The sequence below is a fragment of the Callithrix jacchus genome, chromosome 9, assembly GCF_049354715.1.
Source record: "Callithrix jacchus isolate 240 chromosome 9, calJac240_pri, whole genome shotgun sequence".
NCBI lineage: Eukaryota > Metazoa > Chordata > Mammalia > Primates > Cebidae > Callithrix > Callithrix jacchus.
Genome location: NC_133510.1, coordinates 28,889,591 through 28,911,390, shown reverse-complemented (window position 1 = coordinate 28,911,390; position 21,800 = coordinate 28,889,591). Strand labels below are relative to the sequence as shown.

Sequence of the window (21,800 nt, the reverse complement as noted above, 5' to 3'; positions counted from 1 at the left end):
TTCTGTAAATTACTTTGGGCAGTATAGCCATTTTCACGATATTGATTCTTCCTAACCATGAACATGGAATGTTTCTCCATCTGTTTGTGTCCTCTCTTATTTTGTTGAGCAGTGGTTTGTAGTTTTCCTTGAAGAGGTCCCTTACATTCCTTGTAAGTTGTATTCCAAGGTATTTTATTCTTTTTGTAGCAATTGTGAATGGCAGTTCATTCTTGATTTGGCTCTCCTTAAGTCTGTTAAAAAATATGGAACGCTTCACAAATTTGCGTGTCATCCTTGCGCAGGGGCCATGCCAATCTTCTCTGTATCGTTCCAATTTTTAGTATATGTGCTGCCAAAGTGAGCACGTTATTTATTAAAATAACATAAAGCCAACAAATTTTTTTCTGAAAACACCTTTACCTTAGAAATCAGAGTTTTCTAGGAAAAGCAGGGAACATTAACAACAAATTTGCTTAAACCTTCTTGGTGGAGGATTATGGTTTTCATTCTCTATTTACATTCACCAGTTGAAGCTTCTGAGGTAGTGTTTGTTTTCTGAACATTTAAAGTTTCCTAGAGAGGTTGAAGAATTCTTATTGTTATTCAGAGTGATGCCAAAACTGCATTACACAATTGACATGAAGAATTAAAGAGAATGACTAATGAAGTTCTAGCAAAGCTATTTCCAAATTCTACCTCTACTCTCTACCAGGATGAATAAGTTTTGTTTCCTCGTGCCCAATTTATTTAAGCAACACATTATTCCAGAAATTGAGAAACTGGCAGACCGTGATAAAAGTCTAATCTAAAAACAAGTTTGGGTTTTTGATTGTTTTTCCATTTGATCTTCTTCAAGAATTAAAGCGAACAATGTCATTAATATGCTTAAATAAGGGAACAGGCTGAAATAATATTACAGGCTTCAAGTTATGGAATGTTCTAATTTCACAGGTATGGAAACTGATATTTCGGGGCTAGGGATCATTTCTTAATCATCTATAGTAAAATTCCTATACACAGAAAAATACATAATGTGATCAGATTTAAAGCTTATTTGGATCACACTTTGAAGTATGCTTATTGAGAAAAACAAATACTAATCTATAATACGGATTAGCAATTACAGCACAAATCTCTTTAGCCTGCTAGCCATCATTATTATTAATTATCAGAACTTATCTCTAATACTCACTGTGCTAATCCATTGCTAGTTCTTCTTAAAAAAATCTTCCAGCATAAAACAAAAATTAATTAAAAGAGAGAATAGAGACAGAGTCAATCCTTGACAACTTCTTTAAAATCAACAGAGAGGATTCCTTTCTGGATCCAAATAGCCCTCTTTTCTGTTGATATGGCCCAAGAATTTCATGCGTAGCAATGCCTGAGGGCTGTAGCGGAAAGAAGGACAAAGAAGCCCACTTGCCAGGGACAATTGCATGTCTTTCTTACCTAGAGACATCTGAACCCAGGACTGCCCACAACAAGTCTTCATATGACACACTTTAAAACTTTTTCCTCAGTCTAAAGTCACTCCTGGTGGCCCCACTTTTGATCTAACCCATCCAATGACTAAGCACCTACAACATCTGGTCAGTAACTAAGGAATATCTGTACCCTGGGACTCACTCCAGTAAACTTCATTTTCACTGGGTCTGCTCCCACATCATTCTAACATTGGTAGTTCACAATGATGTACTATTCTACACAGCATGTGCTTCTATTCTCACTACCTCTATTTTGCTTGTCAAGGCCTATTTTTTCCATTCATGGACTTCATCTCTCCATTAGCCCCTTTGCATGCCAGTTTTGAAGAATATTGTCAAAGCTCTCTCATACCCACTCACCACTCTCAAACTGATGCAACATGTTAACATGGGCCTAGCATGGTAGATCTATTTGTTGAAACACATTCCACAGTCAGTTAAGCTAGCCTGAATACTGAGCCACTGTGGGATTTTCCAACAAGATACCATTTCTCCCACAGTACCCAATTTATTATACCAATGATCTCTTCTTCCTCTATGACTTCCCTGAACTTCCCAGTACCGTGATTTCTCCAGGACTTAAGCTGTATCTGAAGAACCATGGGCAACTCATGGAAACTTCCAGAAGACTCTCCAGTTGTCTAAAGAACACAAAGCAAAAAACAAATCGCCAAAGGTATTGAAATGGGAGAGATTATTAGGCTCTCCTCCCAAGGCATATATGACCTGCATATATCCCAAACTGGAAGACAGAAGTATAGAAGTCACCAACTTATTCACCTTCCCAAGCCAACTAGCACAGTTTATGTATAACTACTCTGACTTTAACCCCTGTCTGATATATTTACCCCACAAGACCTCTATTCCTATCACAGACCAGAGCCTGACCTCAATAATCTGATAGTATAAATTCAAGTACATTCTCACTAGGAATAAAAAATATGGACAATAAAAATTGTTGGTGAAGTTATAGTGAAATTGGAACTGTCATACATTGCTGGTAGAAATGTAAAACGACATAGCCACTTTGGAAAACAACTTGGCAATTCCACAAAAAGTTAAAAATAGAGTGCCATATGACCCAGCAATTTCACTTTTAGGTATATGTTCCATATAACACATGAAAAACTGTACATGAATATTCACAAGAGCATTATTCACAATAGGCAAAAAATGGAAACAATCCAAATATTTACCTGCTGATGAATCGATGAACAAAATGTAGTATATCCATACAAGGGATATTATTCAGCCTTAAAAAGGAGTGAAGTATTGAGACATGCTACAACATAGATGGACCATAAAATGTTATGCTAAGTGAAAGAAGCCAGTAATAAAGGGCCACATATTGTATAACTTCGCTGATACAAAATGTTCAGAATAGGCAAATTTATAGAGACAGAAACTAGATTAGTGGTTGCCTAGGGCTGGGGAAAAAAAGGAATGGGAAGTGACTACCAACGGTATGAGTTTTCTTTTTACGGTGATAAAAATGCTCTAAAATTTGATAGTGGTAATGGTTGTACAACCTTATAAATATGCTGAAAATTACATAATTACATAATTCAAAAGAATGAATCTATGTGATGTGAGTTACATATCAATTTTTTTAAAACATATTAGATTCCTGGTGACATGTTCAGCTCTAGCACCTGATTAACTGAGAAGAATTTGGGCCAGAAGAAGAAATGGGGCTCACCTCCGACTGCAGGAAAGTTTTAGCATGCATTAGTCTTAGAAAACATTAAGACTGTCCATCCATGATCTGATGAACCAGCAAAGTACCAGCCTAAACAGACGGAAGTTGCATCCGTGTAAAAGTTATCTGTTGGCAACAGCTCCTGTCTCGGGTATTTGCTCATCTACCTTCCTCTTTTTCTCCTCAACCCACCTGTGCTGATTAATCTCCATTTGTCCTACTCCCAGCCTTAGTCCATTATGTTGTCTTTTCCACCCTGAACTATAATTCCAGAGATTAACTTTCAGCAATGTATCGCCTGGGCCCTCTTACCTTTTGGAGTCCAGTTGGGTTTGGCCAGTGGAAAGCATCAAAAGTTTGATTGGAGTGTGAAAGCAAAGAGGTTGAGATATTTATTCTTCTGGTCTTCTCCCCACTCCCTTACTCCCAATGCTTGCCTCCTTACCATCCTGGCAGTAGCTTCATTCCTCTGCAGCTGTGGCCTCTGTCAGGCGATCCCTGTTCCATATCTCCAGTGTTCACCAGGCTCTACTTTTCCCTTCCTTTGCCTTTTTTCTTTTCTTTTTGAGACGGAGTTTCACTCTTGTTACCCAGGCTGGAGTGCAATGGCGCGATCTCGGCTCACCGCAACCTCTGCCTCCTTGGTTCAGGCAATTCTCCTGCCTCAGCCTCCTGAGTAGCTGGGATTACAGGCACGCGCCACCATGCCCAGCTAATTTTTGTATTTTTAGTAGAGACGGGGTTTCACCATGTTGACCAGGATGGTCTCGATCTGTTGACCTCATGATCCACCCGCCTCGGCCTCCCAAAGTGCTGGGATTACAGGCGTGAGCCACCGCGCCCGGCCCCCTTTGCCTTTTTAGACCAAGGAGTGATAAGGTTTCCTCATTGTCAGTTCCTTTCCTGCCCACGTAAGTTTCTTGTTGGGACAAAGGCTGATATCCTACCACTTTCTCTTTGTATCTCCGTGAGTCTAATTCTAAGGCTTCTTGAGAAAATTGCTGATACTCACTTCTGAGCACCTTGTTTTTTCTTTAGGGATAACCACATCGATGTATGGGGGAGTGGGGAAGATTGCATATTTGTAATTCCTTTCCCTCTATTTTATTCTCCAAATATTATTGAGAGATGGCAGCTACCTGGGACACAGTGCAGGATTTGCTCTATCCAGGGTCTTAGTGTCTTAAAGATATGAAGACAGAAAAAGGCTCACTGGGTAGCTTGGCCACGCACCAATGGGATTTTTAGAGATGGCCTGGTACCCAAGTTGCCCTGAAGCATTTAAGACTTCATCTTTCAGCCATTGTTATTTCTAAACTCCATAGCTTTTGTGAGTGAGAACTCATGTAATATAGACCAGCTTGTTTCAAGCTAGAATAGTTTAGGGTCAAGGCAGGGCCTGAAATGAACCTATAATTGTTTTATTATATAGAAGAATAACTTCTGACATCAAAAGCTTATAATGAGTTGAGTCTTTCTGAGTCTGTTTAGGCTAAAACCACTAAAATGAAACTCTTTGTCAGGCAAAATCAGATATTTTGATCCATTGAATAGGGAGACACACACACTAGAGAGAGTTAGGATAGACAGAATTGGGGAGAAGGGTAGAATTTAGGTGAATTTCAATGCAGGAGTGGTTTTGTAGGCTCAAAGCAAAGCAGGGCTGTGTAAAGTGGTCAACATCACATCCAACCTGCAAACTAGACCCAGGGTTTTGTTTCCTTGGAAGAAAAGAAAGTTAAGATAGATGTGGAATTTTGTGTACAGAAACCCCTTATCTGAAGCTCTGCACCTGGTTTGTAAATGGAGACTATTTCTCTGTGTCAGAGTAACTTTGATTTCCAAGGCAGCGTGGGTTGTTTCATTTTTACTGATATACTTTCGAACAACAATTTTAGTCAAATTATTTAAATTTCTGAAAGTCTCAGATTTTGGAGAACAAAGTTTCTCTGTGCTTAAGAGAACAGTAGCCACTTAAAGAGGGGGTTGTTATGACAGCTTCAGTGTGTCCTTGGATAAAAATATTGTTTCCTGTTAACTTTGTAGCTGGTTTTATCTGTGTTTTTATTCCAATCTGAAGAACACTAGGGAAGATTTTTATAGTCTGAGCTAATTTTTACTTTATTATTACCTTGATGAATTGCACTAGACATGTAGCATAAGAAAGAAATAAGCTTTTGTAAAATTAAGATGCTGAGTTTCTGAGTTTTTTTTAAATTTGTTTTATGTTATTAAAGCATAACCAAGCCTATACTGGATGTCACAGAAATTTCGGTATTAGTTAAATTCCCATAAAATGAAATATTGACTTAGGGGCTGGCAGCAAGTGGCAGAAAACTATTACTGGAGGATGAAAAGATGTATATCCATGATTACACAGGGGCCAAACATTTGGTAAAACTTGGGGTACACATCATGTTCCTCATAAATTTGTAACCTCTAAAGAAGGCATATTCATTAATTCCTACTTCTGATGAGGCCAAACAGGATATCAGAAAAAGAAGAATCTTACAAAAGGTACATGCAAGGGCTAGGGAGATAGGTGGATTGAGGAATCCCTTCTGCTGGAGGGGGCAGAATTTGAGCCTATTAAGGAACTTCTCCCTCTTCAGTGTAGGAAGTCCTTCTAAGGTTGGCCCAAGAGGGTTTTAGAATTGCTACAGACCCTGACTTCCAAATGGCAGTATTTAGGGCACATATCTTGCCCTGATCCACCATTGTATGGTGTATTGAGGGCTGATAACTGGTCTTTATATTTTGTAGGACCTGAAGCAAAAGGCTTCACATCCAGACTTTATGTAGGCATAATGGGGTGTCACCCCATGATGCAGAGACTACCACACATTTCCTAGGGGAGCCAGACTTAACACTGAAGAGGAGACATTTGGGTTGTCTTCCTCAGGAGGAATGTATTTTAAGTGCAGGTGGGAGAGGACTAAAAAGGTGGACTGTGATGTCATCGGTGATTTTTAACAAATAGTCTGGTTCTCCCTGCTTCTAGCCATGTGATAGGATCACAGTTCTCAGGTACATTATGTAAGATCATGTGACTTATCTCATTGCCAACGAAATGCAAGCAGAAGAGATGCATGTGTTTCCCAAGAGAAATTTTGAGAACCAGTGCACAATTCACCTCATTCTCTTCCTTTTTCTAAGTTAACATGCCAAGTAGGAACTGAGATGAAGCTTCAGTAAGCCTGAATCCACCCTATTGGCACACATTGGATATATCACATGAAGGGGAAAGAAATCTTAATTGTGTTAAGCCACTGAGGTTTGGAGTGCTTTGTTACACAGCATAACCTATTCTGTCTGATATACATAGTAAGATCAAATGCCTCAGGTAAGCAAAGTGCATGTTACCAGTTGTACCTTATATTATTAACTAGATATCAATAATTAAACTGTCCCCAAGAGAAGTTATTTATTTTCTTTCATTTTTTTCCATCACAAAGTCATCTAAGCTTTCATCTAAGCAGAACCGGTAGAAAGAAGGATATCCACACCCATAAAATTACTCACATACTTAGGTAAAAAAGATTCATTAACATTTGATTCATTAATCTTTGATAACATTGTTCTGCCATGTGACTATGGCCTCGAATAGTCCAGGAATGCTCTTCTCCACTTGCACCAATGCCTACAGAATTCATTTGCACATTAAAATTTTGAAAGTGGAGACAGGGCATGAAATACTGATTTAGCGATCATTTAGTTCTGGAGATTAATTCACTCTTTCATTCAATAAATGTTTATTGAGCATATAATATGGGCTGCTCCAGAGATATTTCTAAATATGAATCTCTTATTGTCAGCCTTCTTTTAAAAACCCTTTTGAAAAAAAAAAAAAAAAACTTTTGATGATTTTCCGAGTACTGCAGCACGTATTTTATTAGTAGCACAGGATTTTGCAGCTTGGAATCCAATTATAAAATTATATGCAAAATTTAGTGTATTTGGATTGTTCTGGGAAGAAGATATATAGCACATCAGATTGTCAGCTCAGATGCCTCTGTGGGCTGCCTCTCCAGACACTCTTGCTGAGTTAGCTAACCTTCCTTCACATCCCCTGGGAACCGTATGCTTCCCTCTACTGCAGCTTCTATCACACTGTATGGGAATTGATGGCCCACTTATCTGTTAGCCTCACCAGAGTGTGAGTTAATTTTAAAATTTTGTGGGTATATAGTAGGTAGATATATTCATGAGGTATATCAGACATTTTGATACAGGTATACAATGTGTAATAATCACGTCAGGGTAAATAGGGTATCTGTTACCGCAAACATTTATCATTTGTGTTATAAACAATCCGGTTATATTCTTTTACTTACTTTAAAATGTACAATTAAATTATTATTGACTACAGTCACCCTGTTGTGCTATCAAATACTAGATCTTATTCATTCTTTCTATTTTTGTACCCATTAACCGTCCCCAATTCCCCCCACCCCCACTACCCTTCTCAGCCTCTGGTAATCATCATTCTACTCAGTATCTCCATGAATTATATTGTTTTAGTTTTTCAGCTCCCACAAATAAGTGAGAACATGTGATATTTGTCGATCTGTGCCTTGCTTATTTCACTTAACATAATGATATCCTGTTCTATCCCTGTTGTTGCAAATGACAGGATCTCCTTCTTCATGGCTGAATTGTATTCCATTGTGTATATACATCATGTTTTCTTTATCCATTCATCTGTTGATGGACATTTAGTTTGCTTCCAAATCTTGGCTACTGTGAATAGTGCTGCAATAAACTTGGAAGAGCAGTTAACTCTTTGATATACTGATTTCCTTTCTTTTGGGTATATACCTAGCAGTGGGATTCCTGGATTATATGGTAGCTCTATCTTCAGTTTTTGAAGAACCTCCAAACTGTTCTCCATAGTGGTTGTTCTAATTTACATTCCCACCAACAGCATACAAGGGTTCCCTTTTATCCACATCCTCACCAGCATTCAGTTTCTTGTCTTTTAGGTAAAAGCAATTTTAACTGGGGTGAGATATTAATCTCATTGTAGTTTTGACTTGTCTTTATTTGATAATCAGTGCTGTTGAGCGCCTTACATACGTGTTTACCATTTATGTGTCTTCTTTTGAAAAATATCTATTCAGAGCCAAGTGCAGTAACTCATGCCTGTAATCCTAGCACTTTGGGAGGCTGAGATGGGTGGATGACGCTCTGAGGTCAGGAGTTTGAAACCAGTCTGGCTAACATGGTGGAACCCAGTCTCTACTAAAGATACAAAAAATTAGCTGAGTGCAGTGGTGTATGCCTGTAATCCCAGCTAGTTGTGAGGCTGAGGCTGGAGAATCACTTGAACCTAGAAGGTAGAGGTTACAGTGAGCTGAGATCATGCCATTAAAAAAAAAGTCTATTCAGGTATTTTGCCCATTTTAAAATAAGATTGTTAAATATTTTCCTATAGAATTGTTTGAACTCCTTATATATTCTGGTTGTTAATCCCTTATCAGATTAATAGTTTACTTTGTTCATTGCTTCCTTTGCTGTGCAGAAGCTTTTTAGCTTGGTGTAATCCCATTTGTCCATTTTTGCTTTGCTGTGGGTTGTCACTCAAGAAATCTTTGACCACTGTAATGTCCTGGAGAGTTTCTCCAACATTTTCTTTTAGTAGTTTAATAGTTCGAGGTCTTGGATTTAAGTCTTTAGTCCATTTTTATTTGATTTTTGTATATGGCAGGAGATAAGGGGTCATTTCATTCTTCTGCATATCGATATCCAGTTTTCCTAACATCATTTATTGGAAATACTGTCTTTTCCCCAGTGTATGTTCTTGGCACCTTTCTTAAAATGAGTTCACTGTAGATGTATGGATTTCTTTCTGGATTCTCTATTCTGTTCCATTGGTCTATGTATCTGTTTTTATGCCGGTAACATACTGTTTGGGTAACTATAGCTCTGTAGTACAATTTGAAGTCAAGTAGTGTGATTCCTTCAGTTTTGTTCTTTTTTCTCACAATAGCTTTGGCTTTTCTGGTCTTTTGTGATTCCAAATAAATACTAGGATCTTTTTCTTCTATTTCAGTGAATAATATCATTGGTATTTTGATAGGGATTGCATTGAATCTGTAAATTGCTTTGGGTAGTATGGACATTTTAGCAATATTGATTCTTCCAATCCATAAACATGAAATATTTCTGAATTTTTTTGGTATCCTTTTCAATGTCTTTCATCATTGTTTTATAGTTTCCCTTGTAGAGATCTTTCACTTCTTTCTTTAATTTCTAGGTATTTAGTTTTATTTGTAGCTGTTAAAAATGAGAATACCTTCTTAATTTCTTTTTCAGATTGCTTGCTATTGGCATATAGAAATGCTACAGATTTTCATGTTAATTCTGTATCCTGCAATTTTAATGGATTTCCTTGCCAGTTCTAATCGTTTTTTGGTGGAGTTTTTAGGTTTTTCCAAATATAAAATCATATCTGCAAACAAGGATAATTTCATTTCTTCCTTTTCAATTTAGATGCCCGTTATTTCCTTCTCTTGTCTAATTGCTCCAGCTAGGAGCAATTAGCTCCCAGTACTGTGTTGAATAACAATGTTAAAAATGGACATTCTTGTCATGATTTAGATTCTAAAGGAAAGCCTTTCAGTTTTTCCCAATTCAGTATGATACTACTTGTTTGTGTGTGGTATATGGCTTTTAGTATGTCGAAGTAAGTTCCTTCTATACCCAGTTTTTAAAAAAGGTTTTTACATGAAGGATGTTCAATTTTATCAAATGCTTTATTGGCATCAATTAAAATAATCATATTTTTTTTTATTCATTCTGTTGATATGATGGATCACATTGATTGATTTGCATATGTCAAACCATTCTTATATCTATGGAATTAATCCCACTTTGTCATGATGAATAATCTTTTTAATGTACTGTTGAATTCTGTTTGCTAGTATTTTGTTGAGGATTTAGGCATCAATTTTCACCAGAAATATTGGCTTGTAGTTTCTTTTTCTGATATGTCTGTGTCTGGTTTTTGTATCAGGGTAATACTGGCCTCATAGAGTAATTTTGAATATATTTTCTCGACCACCATTTTTTAAGAATAGTTTTAGTAGGATTAGTATTAGTTTTTCTTTAAATGTTTCATAAAATTCAGCAGTGAGGCCATTGGGTCCCAGGCTTTCCTTTGCTGGGACACTTTTTACTATAACTTTGATCTTGTTACTTGTTATTAATCTATTCAGGTTTTGGATTTCTTTGTGGTTCAGTCTTGTCTAAAATTTATTCATTTCTGGCCAGGCTCACATCTGTAATCCCAGCAGGTGGATCACCTGAGGTCAGGAGTTCAAGACCAGCCTATCCAATATAGTGAAACCCCCTTTCTACTAAAATTACAAAACAATTAGCTGGGTGTGGTGGCTGTAATCGTAACTACTTGGGAGGCTGAGGTAGGAGAATCGCTTGAACTTAGGAGGTAGAGGTTGCAGTGAGCTGCGATCACGCCACTGCACTCCAGCCTGGTTGACAAGAGCAAGACTCCATCAAAAAAAAAAATCTGGTACTGAAAGACAAGAAAATTAAAGAATAAACATAAAAAAAATCATTTCTTCTAGGTTTTCCATTTTATTGGCATGTAATTGCTCATAGTAGCCTCTAATGATCCTTTGAATTTCTGTAATATGTTGTAATGTTTCCTTTTCCATCTCTGATTTTATTTATTTGGGTCGTCTCTCTCTTTCTTACTCTATCCAAAGTTTGTCAGTTTTATGTTTTTAAAAAAAACAACTTTTTGTTTCACTGATCTTTTGTATCATTTTCATTTCAAATTCTGCTCTGATTTTTATTATGTTTTGCTTCTAATGGATTTGATTTGCTCTCACTCTTCTAGTTTTTTTTTTTTTTCTTGAGACTGAGTCTCACATGCAGTGGCACAATTTCAGCTCACTGCAACCTCTGCCTCCCAGCTAATTTTTTTGTATTTTCAGTAGAGACTGGGTTTTACCATGTTAGCCATGCTGGTCTCAAACTCCTGACCTCAAGTGAACCACCCACCGCAGCCTCCCAAAGTGCTGGGATTACAGGCATGAGCCACTACACCTGGCCCACTCTTCTAGTTGTTTGAGATGCATCATTAGTTTATTTATTTCCATTTTTGATGTAGGCACTCATAACTATACACTTTCCTCTTGTGCTACTTTTGCTGTATTCCACAGGTTTTGGTATATTGTGTTTCCAGTGTCATTTGTTTCAAGAAATTTAAATTTTTTAAATTAATTTGTTCATTGACCCACCGTTCATTCAGGAGCATATTGTTTAATTTCCATGTGTTTGTATAGTTTCTAAAATTCCTCTTATTGATTCTTAGTTTTATTCTATTATGGTCAGAGAAGATTCTCGATATTATTTCAATTTTTTGAACATTTTAAGACTTGTTTTGTTACCTAACATATGGTCCATCCTTGAGAATGATCTATGTGCTGAGAAGAAGAATGTGTATTCTGAAGCTATTGGATGAAATGTCTGAATATGGACTAATTCCATTTGGTCTATAGTTCAGATTAAGTCTGATGTTTCTTTATTGATTTTCTGTCTGTAAGATCTGTCCAGTGGTGAAAGTGGAGCACTGTTGTCTCCAGCTATTCTGTATTGGGATCTATCTCTCTCTAATAATATTTGCTTAGTATATCTGGGTGCTCCAGTATTGGGTTCATATGAATTTACAATTGTATATCCTCTTGCTGAATAGTATAATGACCATCTTTGTCTGTTTTTATAGTTTTTGTCTAAAAATCTATTTTGTATAAGTATAGCTACTCTTGTGCTTTTTTTGGTTTCCATTTGCATGGAATCTTTTTCTCCATCCCTTTATTTTTATGTGTGTCTTTTTTTAGTATTTTTAAAAATGTTATTTCACAGGTTTTTTGGGGGAATGGGTATTTGGTTACATAAGTAAGTTCTTTAATGGTGATTTGTGAGATTTTGATCCTCGCATTACTCAAGCAGTATACAAAGAACCCAATTACAGTCTTTGGTCTCCTACCCCCTTCCCACCTCTCTCCCCAGCCCCCAAAGTCCATTGCATAATTCTTAGGCCTCATAGATTAGCTCTTACATGTGAAGTGAGAACATACGATGTTCGTTTTTCCATTCCTGAGTTACTTCACTTAGAATAATAGTCTCCAATCCCATTCAGGTTGCTGCTAATGCCATTGATTCCTTTTTTTCTGGCTGAGTAGTATTCCATTGTGTATATATGCCACAGTTTCTTTATTCACTCATTGATTGATGGGCATTTGTGCTGGTTCCATATTTTTGCAGTTGAGAATTGTGCTGCTATAAACTTGTGTGTGCAAGTGTCTTTTTCATATAATGACTTCTTTTCCTCTCGATAGAATATTCAGTAGTGGGATTACTGGATCAAATGGTGGTTCAACTTTTAGTTCTTTAGGGAATCTCCATACTCTTTTCCATAGTGGTTATACTAGTTTACATTCCCACCAGCAGTGCAGAAGTATTCCCTTTTCACTGCATCCATTCCAACACCTATTATTTTTTGATTATTACCATTCTTGTGGGGGTAAGGTGGTATCACATTGTGATTTTGATTTTCATTTCCTTGATCATTAGTGATGTTGAGCATTTTTTCACGTTTATTGGCCATTTATATATCTTCATTTGAGAATTGTCTATTCATGTCCTTAGCCCACTTTTTGATGGGATTGTTTGTTTTTCTTGCTGATTTGTTTGAATTTTTTGTAGACTCTTGATATTAGTCTTTTGTTGGACATATAGATTGTGAAGATTTTCTCCCACTCTGTGGGTTGCCTGATTACTCTGCTGACTTCTTTTTACCATGTAAAAGCTCTTCAGTTTAATTAAGTCCCACCTGTTTGTTTATTTATTTATTTTTGCATTTGGATTCTTGGTCATGAAATCTTAGCCTAAGCCAATATCTAGAAGGGTTTTTTCCAATATTATCTTCAAGAATTTTTATAGTCTCAGGTCTTAGATTTAAATTCTTGATCCATCTTGAGTTGATTTTTGTTTAAGGTGAGAGATGAGGGTCCAGTTTTATTCTGTTACATGTGGCTTGCCAATTCTCCCAGCACTGTGTGTTGAATAAGTTTTCCTTTCCCCACTTTATGTTTTTGTTTACTTTGTTCAGGATCAGTTGGCTATAAGTATGTGGCTTTATTTCTGGGTTCTCTGTTCTGTTCTATTGGTCTATGTGCCTATTTTTATACCAATACCATACTGTTTTGGTGACTATGGCCTTATAATATAGTTTGAAATCTGGTAATGTGATGCCTCCAGATTTCTTCTTTTTGCTTAGTCTCTCTTTGGCTTTCTGGGCTCTTTTTTGATTCCATGTGAATTTTAGAATTGTTTTTTCTAGTTTTGTGAAGAATGATGGTTGCATTTTAGTGAGAATTGCACTAAATTTGTAGATTGTTTTTTATTTTTGTGCATCTCTTGTATGTTTTTATATTTGAGGTTACCAGGAGGCTTACAAATAATATCTATAACCCATTATTTTAAACTGATGAAAACTTAGTATTGATTGCATAAACAAAGAAACTAACAAGCAAGCAAAAGGAAAACTAATAAAAACTCTCTCCTTCAACTTTGTCTCCCCACCTTTTATAATTCTTTGTCATTTCTACTAGTATCTTACCAAACTATGTCTTGACAGTTACCGTTTTTTTATCAGTTCATCTTTTTGTCTTTCTACTTAAGATATGAGTAATTTGTACACTACAATTACAGTGTTTCAGTAGTCTGTGTTTTTCTCTGTACTTATTCTTACCAGTGAGTTTTGTACCTTCAGATGATTTCTGATTGGTCATTAATGTATTAATGTTATTTTCTTTAATATTGAAAAACTCACTTTAACATTTCTTGTAGGACAGGTCTGATATTTATAAAATCTCTCAGCTTTTGCTTGTCTGGAAAAGGCTTTATTTCTCTTTCTTGTTTGAAGGATATTTTTGCTGGATATACTTTTGTAGGATAAAAGTTTTTTTCTCCTTCAGTACTTTCAATTTGTTCTGCCACTCTCTCCTGTCCTGTAAGTTTTCTACTGAAAAGTCTTCTGCCAGATGTATTGGAGCTCCATTGTATGCTATTTATTTCCTTTCTCCTGGTGCTTTTAGGATCCTTTCTTTGTCCTTGACTTTTGGGAGTTGAATTATTAAATGCCTTGATGTAGTTTTCCTTGGGTTAAATCTCCTTGGTGTTATATAACCTTCTTGTATTTGAATATTGATGTCTTTCACTAGGTTGGGGAAGACCTCTGTTATTTTCTTTTTGAATAAACTTTTTGCCTTTATCTATCAAATTCCTTGTTAAGGCCAATAACTCTTAGATTTGCCCTTTTGAGGCTAGTTTATAGATCTCGTAAGTGCGCTTTATTCTTTTTCCTCTTCTGACTTTGTATTTTCAAATAGGTAGTCTTCAAGCCAACTAATTCTTTCTTCTTCTTGATCAATTCTGCTATTAAGAGACTCTGGTGTATTCTTGAGTATGTCCGTTGCAATTTTCAACTCCAGAATTTCTTCTTGATTTTTAAAACTTATTCTATTTCTTTATTAAATTTATTTGATAGGATTACAAATTCCTTCTCTGCATTAGCTTGAATTTCTTTAAGTTTCCTCAAAGTAGATATGTTGAATTCTTTGTTTGAAAGGTCATATATCTCTGTGTCTCTGGTATTGGCCCTGGGTGCCTTATTTAGTTTGTTTGGTGAGGTCATGTTTTTCTGGATGGTCTTGGTGTTTGTGGATGTTTGTCGGTGTTTGGGCATTGAAGAGTTGGGTATTTATTGTAGTCTTTTCATTCTGAACTTGTTTATACCTGTCCTTCTTGGGAAGGCTTTCCAGGTATTTGAAGGGAGTTATTAAATACCTTGATGTAGTTTTCCTTAGGTTAAATCTCCTTGGTGTACTATAACCTTCTTGTATGTGGATATTGATGTCTGTCACTAGGTTTGGAAAGACAAACCTGGGCATTGTGATTTAAGTTTTTGGTCACTGCAGCTATATCTACATTAGGAGGCACTCCAAGCCCAGCAATGCTGTAGTTCTTATAGACTAGTAAAGGTACTGCCTTAGTGGTCTTGGATAAGATCTACAAGAATTATCTGGATTGCCAGGCAGAGACTCTTGTTCTCTTCCCTTGCTTTCTCCCAGAGTCTCTCTCTGTCTATGATGAGCTGCTTGAAGCTAAGGGTGGTTGTAGTGACACAACCAATCCTGTGCCCTCTACCACTGGGACTGTGCTGAGTCAGACCTGAAGCCAGCACAGCACTGGATCTTGCCCAAGGCCCACTGTAATCACAACCTAGCTACCACCTATATTTGCTCAAGGTCCCACGGCTCTACAATCAGCAGATGGTGAAGCCAGGAAGTTTTGTGTTCTTCTCTGCAGAGCAGCAAGTTCCCCTAGAGATGATGTCAAAATCCTTAGAGATCTCCCTGGTGCTCTATTCTGTGACTAAACTGGCATTGAAACTACAAGACAAAGTCCTTTCCACTCTTTTCTCCCCTTTCCCAGACAGAGGAGCCTCTCCCTGTGTCCATCAATACCAACACCAGTCCCAGGGAGTACTGCCAGGGTGCCACCAATATTTACTTAAGGCCCATGGGCTCTTCAGTCAGCTCTTATGATAAATGCTGCCAGGCCTGTTACTCACTCTTCAGGGAAGTAGACTCCCCTCTGGCCCAGGTAGGTCCAAAAATGCCATCCAAGAACGAACACCTGAAATTGGGGACCCCACTTGGTACCCTTCTCCACTCTGGCCTATCTGGTACCTAAAATGCAATACAAAGTTCCCTTTATCTTTTTCTCCTTTTCTCAAGCAGAAAGTGCCTCATCTTGTAGCCACCACAGCTGTGAGTGTGCTGCATCACACATGAAGCCAGTACATCTCAGAATCTCACCCATGGCCCAGCCCACAGTGAGTACTACCTGGTTACCACTGCTGATTATTCAGGGCCCAAGGGCTCATGGTCAGCAGGTCATGAATTCTTCCAGGACTCAGTTTTTCCCTTCAAGGCAGCAAGTTCTCTTCTGGCTCAGTATGTGTCTAGAAATGACATCCAGGAGCCAGGGCCTATAATGGGGCCTCACAACTCTGCCTGGTGCCCTATCCCACTATGGCTGAGTTGGTATTGAAGTTGCAATCATGGAACACAGGGCTTTTCTTTAACTTTACCAAACATCACCAGCATAAAGCAATTAAAATTACCAAATTTCCACACAAATCTGAAGGGAAACAAGCAGCAGGTTGCATTGCACAACAACAAACAACATAAAATTCAGCATTAACCAGAATATTTTTTGAAAGAATATATTAAAAACTGCTCATACTGCAGGGAGTGGGGAGGGTGGGGAAGGATATCGTGGGGAGAAATGCCAGATACAGGTGATGGGGGGATGGAAGCAGCAAACCACCTTGCCATGTATGTACCTACCTAACAATCCTGCATGACCTGTATATGTACCCTAGAACCTAAAGTATAATTAAAAAAAAAAAAGAAGAAGAAGGAACTTAACGTTAAATACATGGTTATTTTACAAAAAAAAAAAAAAAAGAAAGAAAGAAAAAAACTGCTCATACTATTTGCCTCTGGAGAAGGGAACTAGAGGTTGGGGTATTACAAGTGAAAGGTGGGCTTTTAATTCATACCATGAGCTTACATTGTTTTTCTCAAGAGAACAAGACCAGGCGCAGTGGCTCATGCCTGTAATCTCAGAACTTTGGGAGGCTGAGGTGGACAGATCACGAGGTCACGTGATTGAGACCATCCTGGCCAACAAGGTGAAACCCCATCTCTACTAAAAAAAATACAAAAAAGTTAACTGGGTGTAGTGGCGTGCACCTGTAGTCTCAGCTACTAGGGAGGCTGAGGCAGGATAATTGCTTGAACCTGGGAGGTAGAGGTTGCAGTGAGCCGAGATCATGGCACTGCACTCCAGACTGGCACCTGGTGACAGAACAAGACTCTGTCTCAAAAAAAAAATAAAAACAAAATACAATTTTAAAAATTGTTTTTAAATTATCACTAAACTTTATTCTTCTTAAAAGTCCCTTGACCATTCTTATACACTGAAACATTTCCTCTGGCTGCCTCTTGTAGTATCTCAGCTTCCTGCTGTGTAGCTGGGCCCTCTCCTTCCCTCCTACTCCCTCTGTCCTCAACTCCCTATTTTTTTTTTTTTTGAGACAGAGTCTCATTCTGTTGCTCAGACTGGAGGGTAGTGGCATGATCTCAGCTCACTGCAACCTCCACCTCCCGGGTTTCAGTGACTCTCCAGCCTTAGCCTCCCGAGTAGCTGAGATTACAGGCACACACCACCACACCGCTAATTTTTGTATTTTCAGTAGAGACGGGGTTTCACCATTTTGGCCAGGCTAGTCTTGAACTCCTGACCTCAGGTGATCAGCTTGTTTCAGCCTCCCAAAGTGCTGGGATTATAGGCATAAGCCACCATGCCTGGCCTCCTCAACTCTTTATTCTCCACATCCCCCCACCTCTTTTTTGATTCTTCCTTAATTTATCCTCTTCTCCAGCTTTCCAAACCATGCCCAGTAGGGGGTAAAAAAGAGAGCATTATCTTTCATGTTCAAAGAGGTCATTCATCTTCTCTGTGAATTATGCCATCAGGTCTAGGAAGGGTCAGTTAGTTTTTATTTTAAATCACACTTCCTAGGATGTCTATAATTTAAAAATGAAAAGCAGGTGCTGGCAAGGAGGTGGAAAATTGAAATATTTGTGCCTTGCTGGTAGCAATGCAAAATGATGCAGCTGCTAAGGAAAATAGTTCAGCAGTTTCTCAAAAGGGTAAACATAGAATTACTGGATGACCGAGCAATTCCACTCCTAGATATATATTCCAAAAATTAATAGCAGGGACTCAAACAGATATTTGTATACCAATGTTCATAGAAGCATTATTTATAATAAAGTGGAAATAGTTCAGTGTCCATCAACAGATGAATGGGTAAAGAAATTGTAACTTATACATACAATGAAATATTACTCAGCCACATAAAGGAATGGAATTTTGAAATATATTACCACATGATGGACCTGGAAAAACACTGCTTAGTGAAATAAGTCAGACACAGAAGGACAAATATTACATTATCCCAATTATACGAGGTTCCCAGAAGAGGCAAATTTATGGAGACAGAAAATAGATTAGAGGTTATCAGAGTCTGAGGAGAAGGAGGTAAGAGGAGTTACTGTTTAGTAAGTACAGAGTTTCGTTGAGGATGATGAAAAGCATTTGAATATGGACAGTGGTGATAGTTACATGAAATTATGAATGTATTTAATGCCACTGAACTATTTATTTAGGAATGATTATAAAATGATAATATTATGTGAGATATATTTTACTACAATACTCCCTTCCCCTAAAATACCATGTTTTTTCTAATTGCTATGCACTATTTCCCCTATGCAGAGTTTTAAACTCAGGTCTAGGAAAGTAATATTCTCAAGGCTACACAGTTAGAGCAGCATTGCAATTCAAATCCAGGTATGGATTCAAGCCTTCTTTCTTAATCCTATGCTACACCAAAGTATTATTGTATCATTTACTGTGCTGCTTTATGATAGCACTTCTAATTTTAAGTTATAGTTAACTATTTTTCCCCTGCCTTGATTACAAATTTCTTAAAGGACAAAATAGCCTTCTCCATTTTTGGGTGCTTGTCAGGATCTGACATGTAGAGTGATCTGAAAGCATTGCTAAGGGTTAGGCCAAGCCTCAGCTGAAGGCTGAGTCTGAAATGAGGCTGTAATGGATTCCACCTAGTAACTCAGCAAACATTCATGTGGCAGCTATTCCTGGCACTGTTAGATACTGGGGTATAGGAACAAAGAGTACACAGTCTCTGACTTAGCTTCAGTCTAGTGGGTTAGGTGGACAGGGATAGTCTCCCACTAGCTTTAGTTTAGTGGATCAGGTTGACAGGAAGACAAAGTCAGACACGTGCCTGGATGGAGCACAGGAAACACTGGGATCCCACTAGGGAAAACACAGTTGGGAAGTTAGGGGAGGCTTTTTGCAGGAGGTGGTACTTGATTTGTGCCTTGATTAAAACTGGGTATTACCCAGCAGAAGAGCAGGAAACAGCATTCCAGGCAGAAGACAAAGCATGTACAAAGGTATATACAAAGGCATGGAGGTGTAAGAGGATGGGTAGGTCCTGACATCTGCAAATAATTCTTGGTGATTGGGACATGAAGTAAGAGGTGAGAATGTGCTATGATACAGAGCTGGGGAGGTGGAAAGAGTCCTGGTCATTAAGTACTGTGAAGATTTGAGAGTTTATACTGAGAGATATAGAAAGCCACTTTAAGATTTTAATGGAACTGACATGATTACATTTGCTCCATGGGAAAAATCAGCCTGACTGCCTTAAGTGAAATGAATTGGAAGGGGGCAAGGCTGGAAGTCAAGAGTAGATTGTAGAAATGCCAGTGTGAAACTAACTGAACAGGGTTGCAAGCCAAAGTCTACAGAAAGGGCCCTGTTTACAGATGCCAGAAATGGAGACTGAAAGCTTCAGAGGTCAAAGACAAGGTCTAGGAGCAAAGCTAACTAGGAAGGGAGAAGTGGATGCCAGCATGGAGTATGGATTTCAAGATTTGGTCCTTGGAAAACCTGCAGAGGCTTCAGCATCTTAGAGGAAACATCAAAGCAGCAAGGCATATCTCCTTATCAAAAAGGACAGGACTAGAAGGAGCCAACTATTTGTGCCTGTGATCTTTTCTAATATATTTATCTGTGCCTAGACTTCTGTACCTGTTCTAAATCCAATGTAATCTTTTTCTACTCTCATTGAACTACTTTGAGATATTGTGATCATTGATTCAATAATTATTCAGCATCCTAGATGAACCTGTCACTTTGATAGACCCCTTGGGACTCAGGCCAATAATTGGTATTGGAATTGAAAATCACCTATCTGACTCATAGCCCACAGTAGGGAAGCTGATGTGTTCTGGGCCCTGTGGCATTATGTAGACACCTCATTATATCAAGCAAGCTAGAGAAAGGGTCAATAGAGGAAACCAATATTTATTAATATATATCAGTCAAACCATATGAAATTTCCAGTTTCATAGATCAAAAAATGACAGAAAATTGGCAATTTCTTATGATTTAGCCTGAATAAAAGTCACTTTTTTGCACACTTCAAAAGTACATAATTGGAGTAATCAATCTGCTTCACAGCACACTCACGATTGGTCCATATGGGTCCTGTTTAGTCTGTCTATTTTTTTTCCATCTTTCCCCTAGGAACACCAGAAAACTACAACATTGACAGTAATTGGCATATGCCTATGTGCTCTCCCACCATACCATTTCTCTCCCTCCCCAAACATCATTCCTTTGCTTTTTCTTTAATTGTTGTATCAAATATATGTTTGCTAACAAAGATATCATTCCATTTTAGTTGTTTTGAACTTTACAAAAGGATATAATACTAGATATTTGTGTTTTGTGGGAATTGATTTTTAAAAAATTTTTGCTTAGTACAAAAACTGTAGTTTACTCAATTTCAGTGCTAGATAATATTTCATCATGTGGTACACACAGTGAAAGCCACTTTCTGGTTTATTTCATTTAATATCCAAAATAATCCTGAAAATGGCTAATAGTCATACTTACTTTTATTTTTTATTTTTTGATAATTTCTTTTTATTTTTTCAGTTTGTAGTCTTTTATTCCTCACTCCCCTCCCACTCTTTCCCCCAAGTCTCCAAAGTCCACTGTATCATTCCTATGCCTTTGCATCCTCATAGCTTAGGTCCCACTTATAAGTGAAAACATACAATGTTTGGCTTTCCATTCCTGATTACTTCACTTAGAATAATAGTCTCCAATTCCATCCAGGTTGTTATTAAAGCCATTATTTTGTTCCTTTTTATGACTAAGTAGTATACCATGGTGTATATATATATATATATTTATACACACACACATATGTCACACTTTTTTTTCTTTTTTGGGGACAGAGTCTTGCTCTGTCTCCCAAGCTGAAGTGCAGTGGTATGATTTCAGCTCACTGTTACCTCCACCTCCCAGGTCAAATAATTCTCCTGCCTCAGCCTCTCAAGTAGCTGGAATTACAGGTGCCTACCACCATGCCCAGCTAATTTTTGTATTTTTAGTAGAGACGAGATTTCACCATCTTGGCCAGGCTGGTCTTGAACTCCTGACCTCATGACCCACTCACCTCGTCCTCCCAAAGTGCTGGGATTACAGGCATGAGCCACCATGCTGGGCCATATACCACAACTTCTATATCCATTCATCGATTGATAGGCATTTGGGCAATTGCAAATTTTTGCAATTGCAAATTTTAAAGTGAGTGGATTAACAGCATAGGTTAGAACTGGGGCTTGAGTTTCAGCTGTACCACTTTCTAGGCAAGTTACTTATTCTCTTAAGTTTAAGGCTTAACCTGAAAGCTTTACTTTCTCCTTGAGTAAAATGCAGATTAAAATAGTACTTGCCTTAGGGGATTATAGTGATTACCTACTGTGCAGTACTTGAAGCACTAAATCACGTGAGTTATGTTAAATTTTTTTACAAAGTGAACCAACTGAAGCATGGGTAGGTTAAGGAACTTGCTGAAGATC

The 21,800-nt window shown here is 37.8% G+C and overlaps 1 long non-coding RNA gene and 1 other non-coding gene across 2 annotated transcripts; one reads left to right on the top strand and one right to left on the bottom strand.

Moving 5' to 3' along the window:
• Positions 1-239: 239 nt before the first annotated feature.
• LOC118144565 (U6 spliceosomal RNA) lies at positions 240-347 on the bottom strand. The gene has a single exon (XR_004729333.1). It is a non-coding gene; the product is annotated as a U6 spliceosomal RNA (small nuclear RNA).
• Positions 348-11,553: 11,206 nt separating this feature from the next.
• LOC144577874 (uncharacterized) lies at positions 11,554-19,997 on the top strand. Its single transcript, XR_013522682.1, has 2 exons — positions 11,554-16,093; positions 19,692-19,997. It is a non-coding gene; the product is annotated as an uncharacterized LOC144577874 (long non-coding RNA).
• Positions 19,998-21,800: the final 1,803 nt, after the last annotated feature.